Source organism: Triticum urartu, chromosome 1, assembly GCF_003073215.2.
Source record: "Triticum urartu cultivar G1812 chromosome 1, Tu2.1, whole genome shotgun sequence".
In the NCBI taxonomy this organism is placed as follows: domain Eukaryota; kingdom Viridiplantae; phylum Streptophyta; class Magnoliopsida; order Poales; family Poaceae; genus Triticum; species Triticum urartu.
The window spans coordinates 374,038,116-374,061,183 of record NC_053022.1 but is presented as its reverse complement, the minus strand read 5'-3'; positions in this window follow the sequence as shown (position 1 = coordinate 374,061,183).

Here is a 23,068-nt window from a genome sequence, read left to right as displayed (position 1 = left end):
GTGGCGGGGGACCCGAGCGGAAAGCAGGCAGCGCCACCCACTTGGTGCTCATTGGAGCTGTGATATAAAACCACTCTTGTTGCCATAAGCTGGACTCCTCTTGAAAAGAGCCTTCGGGCCATGAAGCACCAACATTCTTGCTTATAAAAGCACCTCCGCACTCCGCGTGCCGTCCCTCGATCATCTTCGGCTCTACTTTGAAGGTCTTGAGCCGTAGTCCGAAGTGAGGAGTAATACGGAGGAAGGCTTCACACATGACGATGAATGAGGAAATATGGAGGATGGACTCCGGAGCTAAGTCGTGAAATTCCAGCCCATAATAAAACATGAGCCCCCTCACGAAGGGATCCGTCGGGAAGCCTAGCCCCCGAAGGAAGTGAGACATGAACACCACACTCTCACCAGGCTTGGGAGTGGGAATGACCTGCCCTTGAGCAGGCAGCCTATGTGAGATTTCGCCGGTCAAGAACCTGGCCTCTCTCAACTTCAGCACGTCCTCCTCCGTGATGGAGGAGGGCATCCATCGGCCTCGAAGGTCAGAACCGGACATTGTCGAAGGTCTGAAGCGCCTGAAATCTGGAGCCTTGGGTGTTGGAACTCGAGGCGAAGGGCGAACTCGTTTGAGATTGAAAGAAAAGAGTAAGGCCTTGGTCTCTTTATAAGAGGTTGAATACCAAGGGCCCTCCCCGTGCCCGTTTGGGACTCGCCTTTGATCGAGAAAACATACCAATGGGTACGGTTGGGTTACCCACGCCCGTATTGATGAGAATCCCGGAATAAGGGGACACGATCTCTGCTTTGACAAGACGTGCCAAGGAAACCGCCTCGCTAAACGCGCTGAGGTGGGATAGTAAAACAATTTGAATAAAGACTTGGCCGTGGTGTGATGTCACGCTACGGAATACGTCAGCAGATTAGATTTGTGTAAATATTATTCTCTCTATGGCAATATGTGGAAACTTATTTTGTAGAGCCGGACACTACCTTTGTGTTCGAAATCTTCTATGAAGTACTTGGAGGAGGAACCCGCCTTGCAATGCCGAAGACAATCTGCGTGCCGGACTCGTCGTCATTGAAGCCTAGTTCAGGGGCTACTGAGGGAGTCCTGGATTAGGGGGTGTCCGGATAGCCGGACTATACCTTCGGCCGGACTCCTGGACTATGAAGGTACAAGATTGAAGACTTCGTCCCGTGTCCAGAAGGGACTTTCCTTGGCGTGGAAGGCAAGCTCAGCGATAGGATATGTAGATCTCCTACCATTGTAACCGACTCTGTGTAACCCTAGGCCTCTCCGGTGTCTATATAAACCGGAGGGTTTTAGTCCATAGGACAAACAATAATCATACCATAGGCTAGCTTCTAGGGTTTAGCCTCTCTGATCTCGTGGTAGATCTACTCTTGTACTACCCATATCATCAATATTAATCAAGCAGGACGTAGGGTTTTACCTCCATCAAGAGGGCCCGAACCTGGGTAAAACATCGTGTCCCCTGCCTCCTGTTACCATCTGCCTAGACGCACAGTTCGGGACCCCCCTACTCGAGATCCGCCGGTTTTGACACCGACAGCTTCGCAGCCGCAATATCCCCGGCTTCACACAGCTCCTCCTTCTTCGCTCTGATAGCAGAGTGGGTGTCTTTGGTCATCATCGTGGCCTTTTCAAGGTCCGTCGCCTTCACTCGGTTTTCTTCTTCAAGGAACTGGCAACGGTTGGCAGTGTCTTTTAACTTTACAGCCATCTTGGCCATTTTCTCTTTGCTCTCGCAATTCGCGGCCTTCTCGGCCCTCAACTCTTCGGCCGCCTTCAAAGCAGTCGCATTACTACTCCTTGCTTGTTCTTTGGCTCGGGCAAGTTATGCCCAAAGGGTCTCCACGGTGGCAGCTCCATCTGCAGTCACAATATATTAAAGATACTGGCATCATGTTGCTCTTACTATGTGACATTCACCAGAAATCATTACTTACCCTGTGCCTCGTCAAGCCGCCTATTAACAAGCTCGAGGTCGGCATCTGCCGCATCCAGTTGCCACTTTAGTTCGGCAAACTCATTAGTCCGGCTAGCCACCGGAGCTTCCACCACCTGCACATAAAGGAGGTTTGGTTACTACTTGGGACTACGATCCTCTGTTCGCCGCCGTTCTCGACGATAACCAGAGTCTCAGGGGTACTATCTACACAGGGCACACCTAAAAATGTGCGGTACTATCAAAAAGTATCACGTACCTCAAAGCCTGTCAGTAGACTCATAAAGGCTTCATGCAATCTGCTTTCGGCAGACGAAATTCTTTCCATCACCGTACCCATTAACGTACGGTGTTCTTCTGAGATGGCCGCTCGCTTCAACAGCTCCCTCAGTACGTCCGACCGCATACCAGACGGTGCCGGACTCCTTTGTTTGCTCTCTTCAAGAGCCGGATGCTGAGGACTTTGAGTGACTATAGGATTATCTTCTGGCCTCACCGGATCCGGAGAGGCCCTCCATGACGACACTTCAAGGTCGCCCGCTTCTTGAGCGGGGGAGTCCGGGGGAGGCGTTTCGCTCTCCATCATCTCCGGAAGAAGATCCCCCGAAGACGAGCTCTGCTGAGAAGGGCTAAGATCCGAACTGCAAGATAAATGCTTCGGTTATTTTCCTCAGAAGTGAAGTAGTATATCTTCACTATTAAAGTACTTTTTGATTACTTACAACTCGTTAGAGGGCAGATCCCCGCACGGACTTTGTGCGACAAGAGCAGCCTCCAAGGCAGGACCCTCTGGTGGAGACTTCTTCTCCCGTTTGGAAACCGTGGTTTCCGGATCTTCAGGGGTAGTCCTCTTCCTTCCTCGGGGTGAGAGAATACCAGATTCCTCCCCTGGGTTATCCTCCCTCACGGAGGCGCCCGGTCCCTCGGTCGGAATGGGTAGCGGTGGAGGCCCGCTTTCGCCCCCTTTATTCCCCCCTTTATCTTCCTGTGAGGGCTCCGGGCAAGGTGCTAGCTCGAGCATCTTTTCCAGCACCGGATTCTCCAAGCCTTCCGGAAGGGGGGCCAAACACCGGATCATCTTCTCCTTTGTTATCCAGTCCTGGTCAGAGAGCGATTTCTCAGAATGATGTCATGATAAATGAAAGACGATGTGTTCGGCTGGAGGATAACTTACTTGGTCGGCGGTGCGGTTGCTGCTCAGGCCCATGTCCTCGGTAGTGTCCGGACACTCTATCTGGGGTCCGAAGAATGATTTATACATCTCCTCGTGCGTCAGGCCGAGGAAATTCTGAATAGCACGCGGTCCTTCTGGGTTGAACTCCCACATGCGGAGGGGCCGGCGTTTGCATGGCTGGATTCGTTGAACCAACATGACTTGCATTACCATAATCAAACTAAAATCTCCTTCGAAGAGATCTCGAATGCGGCTCTGCAGTACATGCACGTCCTTGGCTGGACCCCAGCTCAGCCCTCTACTAATCCATGACATCAGTTGTGGTGGAGGGCCTGAGCGGAACGCAGGGGCAGCCGCCCACTTGGCACTTCGGGGAGCTGTGATGTAAAACCAATCTCGTTACCATAATCCGGACACCTCTGGAATGGAACGCTTTGGCCATGGAGCTCCAGCGATCTTGCTTATTAATGCGCCTCCGCACGCTACATGCTGCCCCTCGACCATCTTCGGCTTCACATCAAAGGTCTTGAGCCACAGGCCAAAGTGAGGGGTAATGCGGAGGAAGGCCTCACATACGACAATAAATGCCGATATACGGAGAAAGAAGTCCGGGGCTATATCATGGAAATCTAGCCCATAATAAAACATCAACCCCCTAATGAAGGGATCCAGAGTGAGGCCTAGACCTCGGAGGAAGTGGGAGATGAACACGACATCTTCATTGGGTTCAGGAGTAGGGACGACCTGCCCTCGGGCAGGCAGCCGATGCGAAACCTCGGCGGTCAGGTATCTGGCCTCCCTCAACTTCTTGATGTCTTCTTCCGTAACGGAAGAGGGCATCCACCGGCCTTGAAGGCTAGATCCGGACATGATTAAAGGTCCGGAGAACCTGACCTGGGCTTTGGGTGTTAGAACTCGAGGCGGGGGAAGGATTCGATTGAGCACGGGAGGGAAAAAAGTAAAAGCCTTGTCCCTTTATAAAGAGGATGATGATATGTCTCCGTCGTATCTACAATTTTTGATTGTTCCATGCTAATATTATTCAACTTTCATATACTTTTTGGCAACTTTTTATATTATTTTTGGGACTAACATATTGATCCAGTGCCCAGTGCCAGTTCCTGTCTGTTGCATGTTTTTGGTTTCACGGAATATCCATATCAAACGGAGTCCAAACGGGATACAAACGGACGGAGCTTATTTTTGGAAAATATGGAAAATTCGGAAGGAAAATCAACGCGAACGAGTGCCCGAGGTGGTCACGAGATAGGGGGGCGCGCCCCTACCCTCGTGAGCCCACCATAAGGCGGTTGACGCTCTTGTTTTGCTGCAAGAAAGCTAATATTCGGAAAAAAATCACGGCGAAGGTTTCAGGCCAATCGGAGTTACAGATCTCCATATATATACGAAACGGTGAAACAGAGCCAGAACAGAATGCAGAAACAGAGAGATAGATCCAATCTCGGAGGGGCTCTCGCCCCTCCCACACCATGGAGGCCATGGACCAGAGGGGAAACCCTTCTCCCATCTAGGGAGGAGGTCAAGGAAGAAGAAGAAGGAGGGGGGCTCTCTCCCCCTCACTTCCGGTGGCACCGGAGTGCCACCAGGGGCCATCATCATCACCGCGATCTTCACCAACAACTTCACCGCCATCATCACCAACTCTTCCCCCCTCTATGCAGCGGTGTAACCTCTCTCTTACCCGCTGTAATCTCTACTTAAACATGGTGCTCAATGCTATATATTATTTCCCAATTATGTATGGCTATCCTATGATGTTTGAGTAGATCTATTTTGTCCTAATGGCTATTTGATGATCGTGATTGGTTTGAGTTGTATGTTTTATTATTGGTGCTATCCTATGGTGCTCTCCATGTCGCGCAAGCATGAGGGATTCCCGCTGTAGGGTTTGCAATATGTTTATGATTTGCTTATGGTGGGTGGAGTGAGTGACAGAAGCACATACCCGAGTAAGTAGGTTATTTGCATATGGGATAAAGGGGACTTGATCCTTTAATGCTATGGTTGGGTTTTACCTTAATGAATCTTTTGTAGTTGCGGATGCTTGCTAGAGTTCCAATCATAAGTGCATATGATCCAAGTAGAGAAAGTATGTTAGCTTATGCCTCTCCCTCAAATAAAATTGCAATAATGATTACCGGTCTAGTTATAGATTGCCTAGGGACAAATAACCTTCTTGTTGACAAAAGCTCTTTACTAAAACTAATTTAGTTGTGTCTTCATCTAAACAGCCCCTACTTTATATTTACTTGCTCTTTATTATCTTGCATACCTAGCCAACACCCTACAAAGTACTTCTAGTTTCATACTTGTTTCCGGTAAAGCGAACATCAAGTGTGCGCAGAGTTGTATCGATGGTCGATAGAACTTGAGGGAATATTTGTTCTACCTTTAGCTCCTCGTTGGGTTCGACACTCTTACTTATCGAAAGAGGCTACAATTGATCCCCTATACTTGTGGGTTATCAAGACCTTTTTCTGGCGCCGTTGCTGGGGAGCAATAGCGTGGGGTGAATATTCTCGTGTGTGCTTGTTTGATTTATCACTAAGTAATTTTTATTTGCTGTTCTTAGTTGTTTCCTATCTTTAGTTATGGGTAGGAAACGCAAAATACCAAAAAAATTAGTTGTACCTACTAAACCAATGGTTGAAGAACCACTCAAAATCTATCACACTTCTGAAGCTTATTACTTGGATCATCTTCGATCCCTATGTGCTCGTGCTGAAACCCCAACTAGCTTAGTTGAGGGCAAATCCTTAGATGAGCATGCTTGTTATGTACAACACCGAATATCTGAAAAAGGGAAACTTTTATGGGGTCAAATTCAACGTTTGCAATGCTATGCTTGGAATTTATGTGAAATATATGATTTTACTTGTTGTTCTGAAAACCCTAAGAAACACCTTCCCTACCAATGTGACTTTATTGATAATGTAATCTTATCGTCATATGCTAAGGGTGTTTATAATTACTATGATGTTCAACAAATTGAAGAATTTGTTGCTTTTAAGGGTGCTTTTGAAATTGCTTCTTTGATTGAAAAGTATGATGCTACTCTTCACAAATCTGAAATTTTTGCCATATTTAAATATTGCTATGATAATTATACTTCTAATGCCTATGTTGAACCATATATTGAGTACTACTCCGCTGTCCAAGAAGAGACTAATATTTTGCAGGAGTCTATGGAAGAATAAATTGATGAAACTGTGAGCTCATTGGATGAAAAAGATGATGAGGAGAGCGAAGAACAAAAGGAGGAAGAGCGTATTAGCTACCCGTGCCCACCTTCTAATGAGAGTAACTCTTCAACTCATACATTGTTTAATTTCCCTTCGTGCTTACCGGAGGATAATTGCTATGATGATTGTTATGATCCCGTTGATTCTTTTGAAATATCCCTTTTTGATGATGCTTGCTATGCTTGTTGCCAAGATGCCAATATGAATTATTCTTATGGAGATGAACTTTCTATAGTTCCTTATGATAAAAAATTGTTGCAATTGCACCCACGCATGATAGTCCTATTATCTTTTTGAATTCTCCCGATTACACTATATCGGAGAAGTTTGCACTTATTAAGGATTACATTAATGGGTTGCCTTCTACCTTTGCGCATGATGATTTTGATAGATATAATATGCATGTGCTTTCTGCTCCTACTTGCAATTATTATGAGAGAGGAACTATATCTCCACCTCTCTATGTTTCCCAATACGATAAAATTGCAAGAAACTGTTTATACTATGCATTGGCCTTTACTTTGTGTGCATGAATTGTTCTTTTATGACATGCCGATGCATAGGAAGAGAGTTAGACTTCGTTGTTACATGATATATTTTACTTTGTGCTCACTACTAAATTACAAATCATTTTTAATAAAAATTGGCTTTGATATACCTTGGGATCCGGGTGGATTCACTACTCGAGCACTATATGCATAGCTTAATGGCTTTAAAGAAAGCGCTGCCAGGGAGACAATCCGGAAGTTTTAGAGAGTCATTTATTTATGTTGAGTGCTTTCATATAGTTTAAAAAAAACAAAAATAAAGAGGGGAACCCAAAACTTTTTCAAAAAGAAAAGTGAAAGTGAGAGAGACGAGCATTGTGAAAGTGGGGGACGTCCTTGAACTTTGTTCATGCCCATGGGAACTTTGTGAATCTTAATTACAGAAACCTTTCAACAAAAATAATTATCCCCTTGTACAATTCCATTGTATTGTAAAAATAATGTGCCAAGGTTTGCCTTTAGGATGTTTACATTTGCTTGATGGTTTGTACGGTGCAGGACAGAAACTTTGGCTATAGTGCGCGATTTTAAATTTTTAGCTGGAACGTCGAATGGTTCTGATTCTTTTTGCACTGTCTCACTATACAAATTTTTTATTTTTCCTAATTTTGGTAGAATTTTTCAAGTATCAGAAGTATGGTGAATGTTCAGATTGCTACAGACTGTTCTGTTTTAGACAGATTCTGTTTTTGATGCATAGTTTGCTTGTTTTGATGAAACTATCAATTTATATCAGTGGATTAAGCCATGAAAAAGTTATATTACAGTAGACACAATGCAAAAACAAAATATGAATTGGTTTGCAATAGTACTTAGTGTAGTGATTTGCTTTATTATACTAACGGATCTTACTGAGTTTTCTGTTGAAGTTTTGTGTGGATGAAGTGTTCGATGATTGAGAAGGTCTCGATGTGAGAAGAAGGAAGAGAGGAAATAGCTCAAGCTTGGGGATTCCCGAGGCACCCCAAGTAAATATTCAAGGAGACTCAAGCTTCTAAGCTTGGGGATGCTCGGGAGGCATCCCCTCTTTCTTCAACAAATATCGATATGTTTTCGGATCATTTCGTTCATGCGATATGTGCAAGTCTTGGAGCGTCTTTTGCATTTAGGTTTTTATTTTTATTTTTATGCACCATGCTGGTATGATATAGTCCTTGGTTGATTTATAGAATGCTCTTTGCACTTCACTTATATCTTTTGAGTATGGCTTTATAGAATGCTTCATGTGCTTCACTTATATCATTTGAAGTTTGGATTGCCTGTTTCTCTTTACATAGACAACCGCCATTTGTAGAATGCTCTTTTGCTTCACTTATATTTGTTAGAGCACGGGCATATCTTTTGTAGAAAGAATTAAACTCTCATGCTTCACTTATATCTATTTAGAGAGATGACAGGAACTGGTCATTCAAATGGTTAGTCATAAAATCCTACATAAACTTGTAGATCGCTGTATATGATATGTTTGATTCCTTGCAATAGTTTTGCAATATAAAGATGGTGATATTAGAGTCATGCTAGTCGAGTAATTGTGAAATTGAGAAATACTTGTGTTGAGGTTTGCAAGTCCCGTAGCATGCACGTATGGTGAACCGTTATGTAACGAAGTCGGAGCATGAGGTGTTTATTGATTGTCTTCCTTATGAGTGGCGGTCGGGGACGAGCGATGGTCTTTTCCTACCAATCTATCCCCCTAGGAGCATGCGCGTAGTACTTTGTTTCGATTACTAATATATTTTTGCAATCAGTATGTGAGTTCTTTATGACTAATGTTGAGTCCATGGATTATACGCACTCTCACCCTTCCACCATTGCTAGCCTCTCTAGTACCACGCAACTTTCGCCGGTACCATAAACACACCATATACCTCCCTCAAAACAGCCACCATACCTACCTATCGTGGCATTTCCATAGCCATTCCGAGATATAATGCCATGCAACTTCCATCATCATCATATACATGACTTGAGCATTATTGTCATATTGCTTTGCATGATCGTAAGATAGCTAGCATGATGTTTTCATGGCTTGTCCGTTTTTTGATGTCATTGCTACGCTAGATCATTGCACATCCCGGTACACCGCCGGAGGCATTCATATAGAGTCATATCTTTGTTCTAGTATCGAGTTGTAAGTAAATAGAAGTGTGATGATCATCATTCAATAGAGCATTGTCCCAAAAAAAAGAAAAAGAGAAAGGCCATAAAAAAGGGAAAGGCCAAATAAAAAATAAAGGCCAAATAAAAAAAGGAAGGCCAATAATAATAATAATAAATTAAAAGGGACAATGTTACTATCCTTTTCCACACTTGTGCTTCAAAGTAGCACCATGTTCTTCATTTAGAGAGTCTCTTGAGTTATCACTTTCATATACTAGTGGGAATTTTCATTATAGAACTTGGCTTGTATATTCTGATGATGGGCTTTCTCAAATGCTCGAGGTCTTCATGAGCAAGCAAGTTGGATGCACACCCACTTAGTTTCAGTTAGAGCTTTCATACACTTATAACTCTAGTGCATCCGTTGCATGGCAATCCCTACTCACTCACATTGATATCTATTGATGGGCTTCTCCATAGCCCGTTGATACACCTAGTTGATGTGAGACTATCTTCTACTTTTTGTCTTCTCCACAACCACCATTCTATTCCACCTATATTGCTATGTCCATGGCTCACGCTCATGTATTGCGTGAAAGTTGAAAAGGTTTGAGAACGTCAAAAGTATGAAACAATTGCTTGGCTTGTCATCGGGGTTGTGCATGATGTGAATGCTTTGTGTGGTGAAGATGGAGCATAGCAAGACTATATGATTTTGTAGGGATGAGCTTTCTTTGGCTTTGTTATTTCAATAAGACATAATTGCTTGGTTGGTATGCTTGAAGTATTATTATTTTTATGTCAAAGGATATATTATTGCTTTGAATCACTCGTGTCTTAATATTCATGCCATGATTAGGTAGCATTCCACATCAATTTTTTTATCATTTACCTACTCGAGGACGAGCAGGAATTAAGCTTGGGGATGCTGATACGTCTCTGTCGTATCTATAATTTTTGATTGTTCCATGCCAATATTATTCAACTTTCATATACTTTTTGGCAACTTTTTGTATTATTTTTGGGACTAAGATATTGATCCAGTGCCCAGTGCCAGTTCCTGTCTATTGCATGTTTTTGGTTTCGCAGAATATCCATATCAAACGGAGTCCAAACGGGATAAAAACGGACAGAGCTTATTTTTGGAAAATATGGAAAATTTGGAAGGAAAATCAACGCGAACCAGTGCACGAGGTGGTCACGAGACAGGGGGGCGCCCCCCCTAGGGTGCACCCCCTACCCTCGTGAGCCCACCGTAAGGCGATTGACGCTCTTCTTTTGCCGCAAGAAAGCTAATATTCTGAAAAAATCACGACGAAGGTTTTAGGCCAATCGGAGTTACGGATCTCCATATATATACGAAACGGTGAAACAGAGCCAGAACAGAATGCGGAAACAGAGAGAGACAAAGAGATAGATCCAATCTCGGAGGGGCTCTCGCCCCTCCCACGCCATGGAGGCCATGGACCAGAGGGGAAACCCTTGTCCCATCTAGGGAGGAGGTCAAGGAAGAAGAAGAAGGAGGGGGGCTCTCTCCCCCTCGCTTCCGGTGGCACCGGAGTGCCACCGGGGGCCATCATCATCACCGCGATCTTCACCAACAACTTCACCGCCATCATCACCAACTCTCCCCCCTCTATGCAGCGGTGTAACATCTCTCTTACCCGCTGTAATCTCTACTTAAACACGGTGCTCAACGCAATATATATTATTTCCCAATTATGTATGGCTATTCTATGATGTTTGAGTAGATCTGTTTTGTCCTAATGGCTATTTGATGATCATGATTGGTTTGAGTTGTATGTTTTATTATTGGTGCTGTCCTATGGTGCTCTCTGTGTCGCGGAAGCGTGAGGGATTCCCACTGTAGGGTTTGCAATATGTTTATGATTTTCTTATGGTGGGTGGCGTGAGTGACAGAAGAACTTAACCGAGTAAGTAGGTTGTTTGCGTATGGGATAAAGGGGACTTGATGCTTTAATGCTATGGTTGGGTTTGACCTTAATGAATCTTTAGTAGTTGCGGATGCTTGCTAGAGTTCCAATCATAAGTGCATATGATCCAAGTAGAGATAGTATGTTAGCTTCTGCCTCTCCCTCAAATAAAATTGCAATAATGATTACCGGTCTAGTTATCAATTGCCTAGGGACTTATAACCTTCTTGTTGACAAAAGCTCTTTACTAAAACTAATTTAGTTGTGTCTTCATCTAAACAGCCCCTACTTTATATTTACTTGCTCTTTATTATCTTGCATACCTAACCAACACCCTACAAAGTACTTCTAGTTTCATACTTGTTTCCGGTAAAGCGAACATCAAGTGTGCGCAGAGTTGTATCGGTGGTCGATAGAACTTGAGGGAATATTTGTTCTACCTTTAGCTCCTTGTTGGGTTAGACACTCTTACTTATCGAAAGAGGCTACAATTGATCCCCTATACTTGTGGGTTATCAAGACCTTTTTCTGGCGCCGTTGCTGGGGAGCAATAGCGTGGGGTGAATATTCTCGTGTGTGCTTGTTTGCTTTATCACTAAGTAATTTTTATTTGCTGTTCTTAGTTGTTTCCTATCTTTAGTTATGGGTAGGAAACGCAAAATACCAAAAAAATTAGTTGTACCTACTAAACCAATGGTTGAAGAACCTCTCAAAATCTATCACACTTCTGAAGCTTATTACTTGGATCATCTTCGATCCCTATGTGCTCGTGCTGAAACCCCAACTAGCTTAGTTGAGGGCAAATCCTTAGATGAGCATGCTTGTTATGTACAACACCGAATATCTGAAAAAGGGAAACTTTTATGGGGTCAAATTCAACGTTTGCAATGCTATGCTTGGAATTTATGTGAAATATATGATTTTACTTGTTGTTCTGAAAACCCTAAGAAACACCTTCCCTACCAATGTGAGTTTATTGCTAATGGAATCTTATCGTCATATGCTAAGGGTGTTTATAATTACTATGATGTTCAACAAATTGAAGAATTTGTTGCTTTTAAGGGTGCTTTTGAAATTGCTTCTTTGATTGAAAAGTATGATGCTACTCTTCACAAATCTGAAATTTTTGCCATATTTAAATATTGCTATGATAATTATACTTCTAATGCCTATGTTGAACCATATATTGAGTACTACTCCGCTGTCCAAGAAGAGATTAATATTTTGCAGGAGTCTATGGAAGAATAAATTGATGAAACTGTGAGCTCATTGGATGAAAAAGATGATGAGGAGAGCGAAGAACAAAAGGAGGAAGAGCGTATTAGCTACCCGTGCCCACCTTCTAATGAGAGTAACTCTTCAACTCATACATTGTTTAATTTCCCTTCGTGCTTACCGGAGGATGATTGCTATGATGATTGTTATGATCCCGTTGATTCTTTTGAAATATCCCTTTTTGGTGATGCTTGCTATGCTTGTGGCCAAGATGCCAATATGAATTATGCTTATGGAGATGAACTTTCTATAGTTCCTTATGATAAAAAATTGTTGCAATTGCACCCACGCATGATAGTCCTATTATCTTTTTGAATTCTCCCGATTACACTATATCAGAGAAGTTTGCACTTATTAAGGATTGCATTAATGGGTTGCCTTCTACCTTTGCGCATGATGATTTTGATAGATATAATATGCATGTGCTTGCTGCTCCTACTTGCAATTATTATGAGAGAGGAACTATATCTCCACCTCTCTATGTTTCCCAATACGATAAAATTGCAAGAAACTGTTTATACTATGCATTGGCCTTTACTTTGTGTGCATGAATTGTTCTTTTATGACATGCCGATGCATAGGAAGAGAGTTAGACTTCGTTGTTACATGATATATTTTACTTTGTGCTCACTACTAAATTACAAATCATTTTTAATAAAAATTGGCTTTGATATACCTTGGGATCCGGGTGGATTCACTACTCGAGCACTATATGCATAGCTTAATGGCTTTAAAGAAAGCGCTGCCAGGTAGACAACCCGGAAGTTTTAGAGAGTCATTTATTTATTTTGAGTGCTTTCATATAGTTTAAAAACAACAAAAATAAAGAGGGGAACCCAAAACTTTTTCAAAAAGAAAAGTGAAAGTGAGAGAGACGAGCATTGTGAAAGTGGGGGACCTCCTAGAACTTTGTTCATGCCCATGGGAACTTTGTGAATCTTAATTACAGACACCTTTCAACAAAAATAATTATCCCCTTGTACAATTCCATTGTATTGTAAAAATAATGTGCCAAGGTTTGCCTTTAGGATGTTTACATTTGCTTGATGGTTTGTACGGTGCAGGACAGAAACTTTGGCTGTAGTGCACGATTTTAAATTTTTAGCTGGAACGTCGAATGGTTCTGATTCTTTTTGCACTGTCTTCCTATACAAATTGTTTATTTTTCCTAATTTTGGTAGAATTTTTCAAGTATCAGAAGTATGGTGAATGTTCAGATTGCTACAGACTGTTCTGTTTTAGACAGATTCTGTTTTTGATGCATAGTTTGCTTGTTTTGATGAAACTATCAATTTATATCAGTGGATTAAGCCATGAAAAAGTTATATTACAGTAGACACAATGCAAAAACAAAATATGAATTGGTTTGCAATAGTACTTAGAGTAGTGATTTGCTTTATTATACTAACGGATCTTACTGAGTTTTCTGTTGAAGTTTTGTGTGGATGAAGTGTTCGATGATTGAGAAGGTCTTGATGTGAGAAGAAGGAAGAGAGGCAAGAGCTCAAGCTTGGGGATGCCCGAGGCACCCCAAGTAAATATTCAAGGAGACTCAAGCGTCTAAGCTTGGGGATGCTGGGGAGGCATCCCCTCTTTCTTCAACAAATATCGGTATGTTTTCGGATCATTTCGTTCATGCGATATGTGCAAGTCTTGGAGCGTCTTTTGCATTTAGGTTTTTATTTTTATTTTTATGCACCATGCTGGTATGATATAGTCCTTGGTTGATTTATAGAATGCTCTTTGCACTTCACTTATATCTTTTGAGTATGGCTTTATAGAATGCTTCATGTGCTTCACTTATATCATTTGAAGTTTGGATTGCCTGTTTCTCTTTACATAGACAACCGCCATTTGTAGAATGCTCTTTTGCTTCACTTATATTTGTTAGAGCACGGGCATATCTTTTGTAGAAAGAATTAAACTCTCATGCTTCACTTATATCTATTTAGAGAGATGACAGGAACTGGTCATTCAAATGGTTAGTCATAAAATCCTACATAAACTTGTAGATCGCTGTATATGATATGTTTGATTCCTTGCAATAGTTTTGCAATATAAAGATGGTGATATTAGAGTCATGCTAGTCGAGTAATTGTGAAATTGAGAAATACTTGTGTTGAGGTTTGCAAGTCCCGTAGCATGCACGTATGGTGAACCGTTATGTAACGAAGTCGGAGCATGAGGTGTTTATTGATTGTCTTCCTTATGAGTGGCGGTCGGGGACGAGCGATGGTCTTTTCCTACCAATCTATCCCCCTAGGAGCATGCGCGTAGTACTTTGTTTCGATTACTAATATATTTTTGCAATAAGTATGTGAGTTATTTATGACTAATGTTGAGTCCATGGATTATACGCACTCTCACCCTTCCACCATTGCTAGCCTCTCTAGTACCGCGCAACTTTCGCCGGTACCATAAACCCACCATATACCTCCCTCAAAACAGCCACCATACCTACCTATCATGGCATTTCCATAGCCATTCCGAGATATAATGCCATGCAACTTCCATCATCATCATATACATGACTTGAGCATTATTGTCATATTGCTTTGCATGATCGTAAGATAGCTAGCATGATGTTTTCATGGCTTGTCCGTTTTTTGATGTCATTGCTACGCTAGATCATTGCACATCCCGGTACACCGCCGGAGGCATTCATATAGAGTCATATCTTTGTTCTAGTATCGAGTTGTAAGAAAATAGAAGTGTGATGATCATCATTCAATAGAGCATTGTCCCAAAAAAAAGAAAAAGAGAAAGGCCATACAAAAGGGAAAGGCCAAATAAAAAATAAAGGCCAAATAAAAAAGGAAGGCCAAAAAAAATAATAATAATAAATTAAAAGGGACAATGCTACTATCCTTTTCCACACTTGTGCTTCAAAGTAGCACCATGTTCTTCATTTAGAGAGTCTCTTGAGTTATCACTTTCATATACTAGTGGGAATTTTCATTATAGAACTTGGCTTGTATATTCTGATGATGGGCTTCCTCAAATGCTCGAGGTCTTCATGAGCAAGCAAGTTGGACGCACACCCACTTAGTTTCAGTTAGAGCTTTCATACACTTATAACTCTAGTGCATCCGTTGCATGGCAATCCCTACTCACTCACATTGATATCTATTGATGGGCATCTCCATAGCCCGTTGATACACCTAGTTGATGTGAGACTATCTTCTCCTTTTTGTCTTCTCCACAACCACCATTCTATTCCACCTATATTGCTATGTCCATGGCTCACGCTCATGTATTGCGTGAAAGTTGAAAAGGTTTGAGAACGTCAAAAGTATGAAACAATTGCTTGGCTTTTCATCGGGGTTGTGCATGATGTGAATGCTTTGTGTGGTGAAGATGTAGCATAGCAAGACTATATGATTTTGTAGGGATGAGCTTTCTTTGGCTATGTTATTTCAATAAGACATAATTGCTTGGTTGGTATGCTTGAAGTATTATTATTTTTATGTCAAAGGATATATTATTGCTTTGAATCACTCGTGTCTTAATATTCATGCCATGATTAGGTAGCATTCCACATCAATTTTTTTATCATTTACCTACTCGAGGACGAGCAGGAATTAAGCTTGGGGATGCTGATACGTCTCTGTCGTATCTATAATTTTTGATTGTTCCATGCCAATATTATTCAACTTTCATATACTTTTTGGCAACTTTTTGTATTATTTTTGGGACTAAGATATTGATCCAGTGCCCAGTGCCAGTTCCTGTCTATTGCATGTTTTTGGTTTCGCAGAATATCCATATCAAACGGAGTCCAAACGGGATAAAAACGGACAGAGCTTATTTTTGGAAAATATGGAAAATTCGGAAGGAAAATCAACGCGAACCAGTGCCCGAGGTGGTCACGAGACAGGGGGCGCCCCCCTAGGGCGCACCCCCTACCCTCGTGAGCCCACCGTAAGGCGATTGACGCTCTTCTTTTGCCGCAAGAAAGCTAATATTCGGAAAAAATCACGGCGAAGGTTTCAGGCCAATCGGAGTTACGGATCTCCATATATATATGAAACGGTGAAACAGAGCCAGAACAGAACGCAGAAACAGAGAGAGACAAAGAGATAGATCCAATCTCGGAGGGGCTCTCGCCCCTCCCACGCCATGGAGGCCATGGACCAGAGGGGAAACCCTTGTCCCATCTAGGGAGGAGGTCAAGGAAGAAGAAGAAGGAGGGGGGCTCTCTCCCCCTCGCTTCCGGTGGCACCGGAGTGCCACCGGGGGCCATCATCATCACCGCGATCTTCACCAACAACTTCACCGCCATCATCACCAACTCTCCCCCCTCTATGCAGCGGTGTAACATCTCTCTTACCCGCTGTAATCTCTACTTAAACATGGTGCTCAACGCAATATATATTATTTCCCAATTATGTATGGCTATTCTATGATGTTTGAGTAGATCTGTTTTGTCCTAATGGCTATTTGATGATCATGATTGGTTTGAGTTGTATGTTTTATTATTGGTGCTGTCCTATGGTGCTCTCTGTGTCGCGCAAGCGTGAGGGATTCCCGCTGTAGGGTTTGCAATATGTTTATGATTTGCTTATGGTGCGTGGCGTGAGTGACAGAAGAACATAACCGAGTAAGTAGGTTGTTTGCGTATGGGATAAAGGGGACTTGATGCTTTAATGCTATGGTTGGGTTTGACCTTAATGAATCTTTAGTAGTTGCGGATGCCTGCTAGAGTTCCAATCATAAGTGCATATGATCCAAGTAGAGATAGTATGTTAGCTTCTGCCTCTCCCTCAAATAAAATTGCAATAATGATTACCGGTCTAGTTATCAATTGCCTAGGGACAAATAACCTTCTTGTTGACAAAAGCTCTTTACTAAAACTAATTTAGTTGTGTCTTCATCTAAACAACCCCTACTTTATATTTACTTGCTCTTTATTATCTTGCATACCTATCCAACAAACCCTACAAAGTACTTCTAGTTTCATACTTGTTTCCGGTAAAGCAAACGTCAAGTGTGCGTAGAGTTGTATTGGTGGTCGATAGAACTTGAGGGAATATTTGTTCTACCTTTAGCTCCTCGTTGGGTTCGACACTCTTACTGATCGAAAGAGGCTACAATTGATCCCCTATACTTGTGGGTTATCAGGTGAATATCAAGCGTCCTCTCCGTAGCCGTTTGGGACTTGACTATAATCTAGGAGTCCTAGACACGGTTGGGTTACCCACGACCGTATTGATGAGAATCCCGTAATTAGGGGAACATGATCTCTACTTTGACAAGACGTGTCAAAAACTGCCTCGTGTTATGTGCGGGGCTAGTTAAAGGAAACGGTTCGAATAATCACCAGGCCATGGCATAAGGTCGTGTTGCCAAAACAAGTCGGCAAATTAGATTTGTGGAAATATTATTCTCTCTACGGTGGTATGTGGAACTTATTTTGCAGGGTTGGACACTATCCTTGTATTCAAATTCTTCCATGGTGTATTCAGAGGAGGAACCCGCCTTGCAATGCCGAAGACAATACTGCGCGCTGGACTCATCGTCATTGAAGCCTGGTTCAGGGGCTACTGGGGGAGTCCTGGATTGGGGGGTCTCAGGACAGCCGGACTATATCCTTTGGCCGGACTATTAGACTATGAAGATACAAGATTGAAGACTTCGTCTCGTGTCCGGATGGGACTCTACTTGGCATGGAAGGCAAGCTAGGCAATACGGATATGTATATCTCCTCCTTTGTAACCGACCTTGTGTAACCCTAGCCCTTTCCGGTGTCTATATAAACCGGAGGGTTTTAGTCCGTAGGACAACATACAATCATACCATAGGCTAGCTTCTAGGGTTTAGCCTCTCTGATCTCGTGGTAGATCTACTCTTGTACTACCCATATCATCAATATTAATCAAGCAAGATGTAGGGTTTTACCTCCATCAAGAGGGCCCGAACCTGGGTAAAACTTCGTGTCCCCTGCCTCCTGTTACCATCCGCTTAGACGCACAGTTCGGGACCCCCTACCCGAGATCCGCCGGTTTTGACACCGACACAGGCTCTTCGGCGTTTCTCTGAACCTAAGAGACAAGCCATGGGAGAGGAACTAGCCAAGTTATTGGAGGTCGGATTCATTAGAGAAATAAAACACCCGGACTGGCTAGCAAACCTGGTGATGGTACCAAAGAAGGATAAATCCTGGTGCCTTTGTGTCGATTTCAAGGACCTCAATAAAGCTTTCCCAAAGGATCCCTTCCCCCTCCCCCGCATCGATCAAATTATCAATGCCACCGCAGGACACGAGTCATTGTGTTTCCTCAACGCATACTCCGGTTACCACCAAATCAAGATGGCGGAGTCCGACCAAGCCGCAACGGCATTCATCACACCATACGGTCCCTTCTGTTTCAACACAATGCCTTTTGGGCTCAAAAACGCTGGCGCAACATACCAGCGCATGATTCAGACATGTCTGGAGAAACAAATCAGCAAAACAGTAGAGGCATACGTAGACGATGTGGTCATCAAAACCAAGCACGTCGACTCTTTGGTAGACGACTTGAGGCTCACATTCGACAACCTCCGAACATACGACATCAAGCTCAATCCGGAAAAATGCATTTTTGGCGTACCAGCCGGAAAGCTTCTGGGTTCCATTGTCTCCAGTAGAGGTATTGAAGCTAATCCGACCAAAATCCAAGCTTTGTCACAGTTGGCTACCCCAACAGACCTCAAACAAATCCAGAAGTTAACTGGATGCATGGTGGCTCTAAGCCACTTTATCTCCCGCTTAGGAGAAAAGGCTTTACCCCTTTATCGCCTCCTTCGGCGCACCAAACACTTTGAGTGGACGGACGCTGCCACAGCCAGATTGGAAGAAATAAAGGCCATTTTGGCAACCAACCCAATCCTGGCCGCGCCAAACATCGGCGAACCAATGCTGTTGTACATTGCGGCAACTCATCAAGTTGTAAGCGCAGTGCTCGTCGTCGAACGAGAAGCTGCTGGACATAAATTCCCTCTTCAAAAGCCGGTATACTATGTATCCACTGTCCTCACTCCATGCAAATCATGGTACCCACATTATCAAAAGATATCCTATGCGGTATTCATGGCATCCCGAAAGCTGCGACACTACTTTCAAGAGTGTTCGATTATGGTAGCCTCGGAAGTGCCACTTAATGATATTATAAACAACCGCGATGCTACGGGCCGGATTGCTAAATGGGCCATTGAGCTCCTCCCGTTCGACATAACATACAAACCTCGACAAGCCATTAAGTCGCAAGTATTGGCCGACTTTGTCGCCGAATGGACGGAGGCCGAACTCCCTAAAGAGTACGACGCATACTCCAATTGGATCATGCACTTCGACGGTTCTAAAATGCTGGCTTGTCTAGGGGCTGGCGTCGTCCTGACGTCCCCAACCGGAGATACCGTTCAGTACGTACCGCAAATATTGTATACAGACTCCAACAACACAGCCGAATACGAAGCTCTGTTGCATGGTCTTCGGATGGCAGTCTCCATGGGAATTCAATGCTTGGAGGTGCGTGGGGATTCAAACCTTGCAATATCCCAAATAAATGGAGACTTTGAAACCAAGGATCCGAAAATGGCGGCCTACCGAAACGCCGTCCTAAAAATGTCAGCTCAGTTCGAGGGACTCGAATTTCACCATGTGGCTTGGGAAAACAATCAAGCGGCGGATATCCTCGCCCGCATCGGCGCAAAACGCGACGCGGTCCCCCCAACATATTTCTAGAAAGGCTGTTCAAGCCATCCATAGTGTGGGAAGGGGACACCGGTAACAATAGTCCAGACCCGGTCAAAATGCCCGATACCGAATACTCTGACACAATCGGAGGCTCCGCCACCGAAATAACACCTTTAGCCCACGTAATAATGGCCATTATCGCCCCATGGACAGAACCATTCCTGGCCTACCTAACTAGGCAGGAACTTCTGGAGGACCAAAATGAGGCACGCTGCATAGTGCGGCGATCTAAGGCCTACAGGGTCCACGAGGGAGAATTGTATAAAAAAAGCACTACCGGAGTCCTTCAAAGGTGCATCTCCGAAGAGGAAGGGCGGAACCTTTTGGCAGAAATCCACGCCGGACTCGGCGGTCACCATGCCGCAGCCTGGGCTCTTGTAAGCAAGGCCTTCCGTACAGGATTCTATTGGCCAACAGCCCGGGCAGATGCACAGGACTTGGTCCAACGTTGCGCTGGTTGCCAGCTCTTTGCAAATCAAAGCCACATGCCACCCACCGCCCTCCAAACAATCCCCATTACGTGGCCCTTCGCGGTCTGGGGGCTTGACATGGTTGGACCCCTTAAAGGGGGAACCCACAAGAAAAAATACTTACTGGTCATGGTGGATAAATTCACCAAATGGATAGAGGCCAAACCTGTTAAAACAGCCGAATCCGGAGCAGTGATGGACTTCATATCTGGGGTCGTACACTGTTATGGCGTCCCCCACAGCATCATCACTGACAATGGCACAAACTTCACAGCCGATGAGGTAAAACTCTGGTGCAGCAAAATGGGCATTAAGCTCGATTATGCTTCAATCTATCACCCACAAACCAACGGTCAAGTCGAGCGAGCAAACGGTCTTATAATGAGTGGCATTAAACCCAGATTAGTGTGTTCCTTAACGGAGTCTCACACGCACTGGGTAGAGGAGCTCGACTCCATACTCTGGGTGCTGCGGACCATGCCGAATCATAGTACCGGATATACACCCTTCTTTATGGTGTACGGCGCAGAGGCAGTCTTACCCCGTGACATAATTCATGACTCACCTCGAGTGCGCATGTACGAAGAAAGAGAAGCCGAGCTCAATCGGCAGGACAGTCTGGACACCCTAGAGGAGGAGCATGACGTAGGCAAAGCCTGTTCCGCATTTTATCAGCAACAGGCTTGCAGATACCAAAGCAGAGAAGTATGGGCCAAAACTTATAACATTGGCGAACTAGTTCTACGCCTGCCGGATAAGAAAAAGAACAAGCTCGAGCCCGAATGGGAAGGTCCCTTCATTATTGACCAAGTTCTGACCGGTGGAGTGTACCGACTGCGGGATGCATCGACTAGTCGACTCGAGCCGAACCCATGGAACGCGGCCAGGCTCCGAAGATTCTACGCCTAGCACCGGACTCTATGTTCGTCCCCTCCCTTTGACCATTTTTGCATATACATTATCTGTCTTGTTTTTCTTTCTTACTTTCTTTTATTCTTTCTCTAGGCCTTCAAGGGCCAACTTGTGCCTCGCTTGCACATTATAGATGCGCCAGCTGCGCCCATCATACCTGGGGGCTTATTTCACAGAAGCTTAATTATTTATTTGGGCCTCGTGCCCTGCACATGTGTTATGCTTCCACATGTACCTTTTTTCTCCATTATATGCATCGATATGACTTAAGTTTTGGCCAAGCTGGGTTGCCTGGCTCTTGTATTTATGCCCTACATTCCTGTTAATTCGGCTAGGGCATAAGGGGAGCACCTCTGCAATTGTTACTACTGGGTCAGCCGGATGTGTACCTCAAACTGGGTGAAGCCGAAAGCTAGTGTTCTTAAGGGAATATTCGGTCGGTGAACAAAAGATGATTTTTAGTTATTTTCCAAACCTGCCCCCAGATGTTTTTCCTGCGTTTCCTATCGCAGTCCAGACATGCACTTTAGGGCATGCTTACCCAGGGAAAGGAACCCTTAACAGAACTATTCTCCCTGGAAGATGTTTCTTACTACCCATGTAATATAACATAACTAGTTGGGCACTTGTCTGTTCAAGCACTTATGACCCCTATGCCTGGTCTCCACGCATGCCCCGGTTCTTATATAATTGTGCGGGTATTCAAATACACTCCGGACTATCGGGTCCCGAGGTTGAAGCGAAAAGGTCCGCCAAGACAAATGATCTACAATCCGGCTAGAAGGCATTATACATGTCACTTTCATTACATAGTCATGCAGACTGACTAAATTCCTCTTCTATACCATCCAACATGCGGTCTAGCTTACAATCCTGTTGGGAATACTTTGCGGCTAATTCTACTTGCCCATAAACTAAGCTAACGGGGATCTCTTTTCCGTCGGGCCCCACAGGTCCGACCTCGGCCATGTGATTTGGGTCTGCCTTGGTATACCGCGTCTTCACCATGGCCCAGGCTTCTCTAGCACCCTGTCGGCAGGATGATATCTTCCATAATCGGAAGTGCCGGCGTGCTCCCTTGAGCTTCTCCGCAAGCTCTGCAACGCCCTCTAGCAGGTAGAAGGGCGGCCACAAGGCCTGGGAAACACCCTGCATCACCTGCCGAACTTGTTCGTGCATATGTGACAGCTCGGATAGAATATCACCCTGCAGACCCGGGCATTTCCTCCACGGGACGACCCGTCAGCATACCTACAGACATAACGCTGTTAGTCAGCTTCTTCGCCGAACTCCTTTAAAAAGGATTCGTTCAAGCACTTACTAAAAATGCCGCGCCGAAGCCGCTTATTCTCCTTCTCGGAGTCTGCAAGCTGGCCCCGAACGTCTTTTAGTTCCACGCTCATCTTAATATTGGCGTCTTGGAGATTGTTTTTCTCCCGCCTAACCTCAGTCAGCACGCGTTTGCCAGCCTCTAGCTATCGCATAACATGCTGGTCCTCCGGATTTTCTCCGAATTCATCTGCAACATCTGTTGTTAGATCTGCAGCCATGCCGCACATTATATGGTAACCATCATTCTTTAAAGTAAATGTTACCAGTAGGGGACTTTTTCGGTTCCTGCAATGCGGCCACAGCAGCCCGCAGTTGGGTCTTGCATTCCTCTAGCTCCTGTGACAGCCTAGTATTCTTC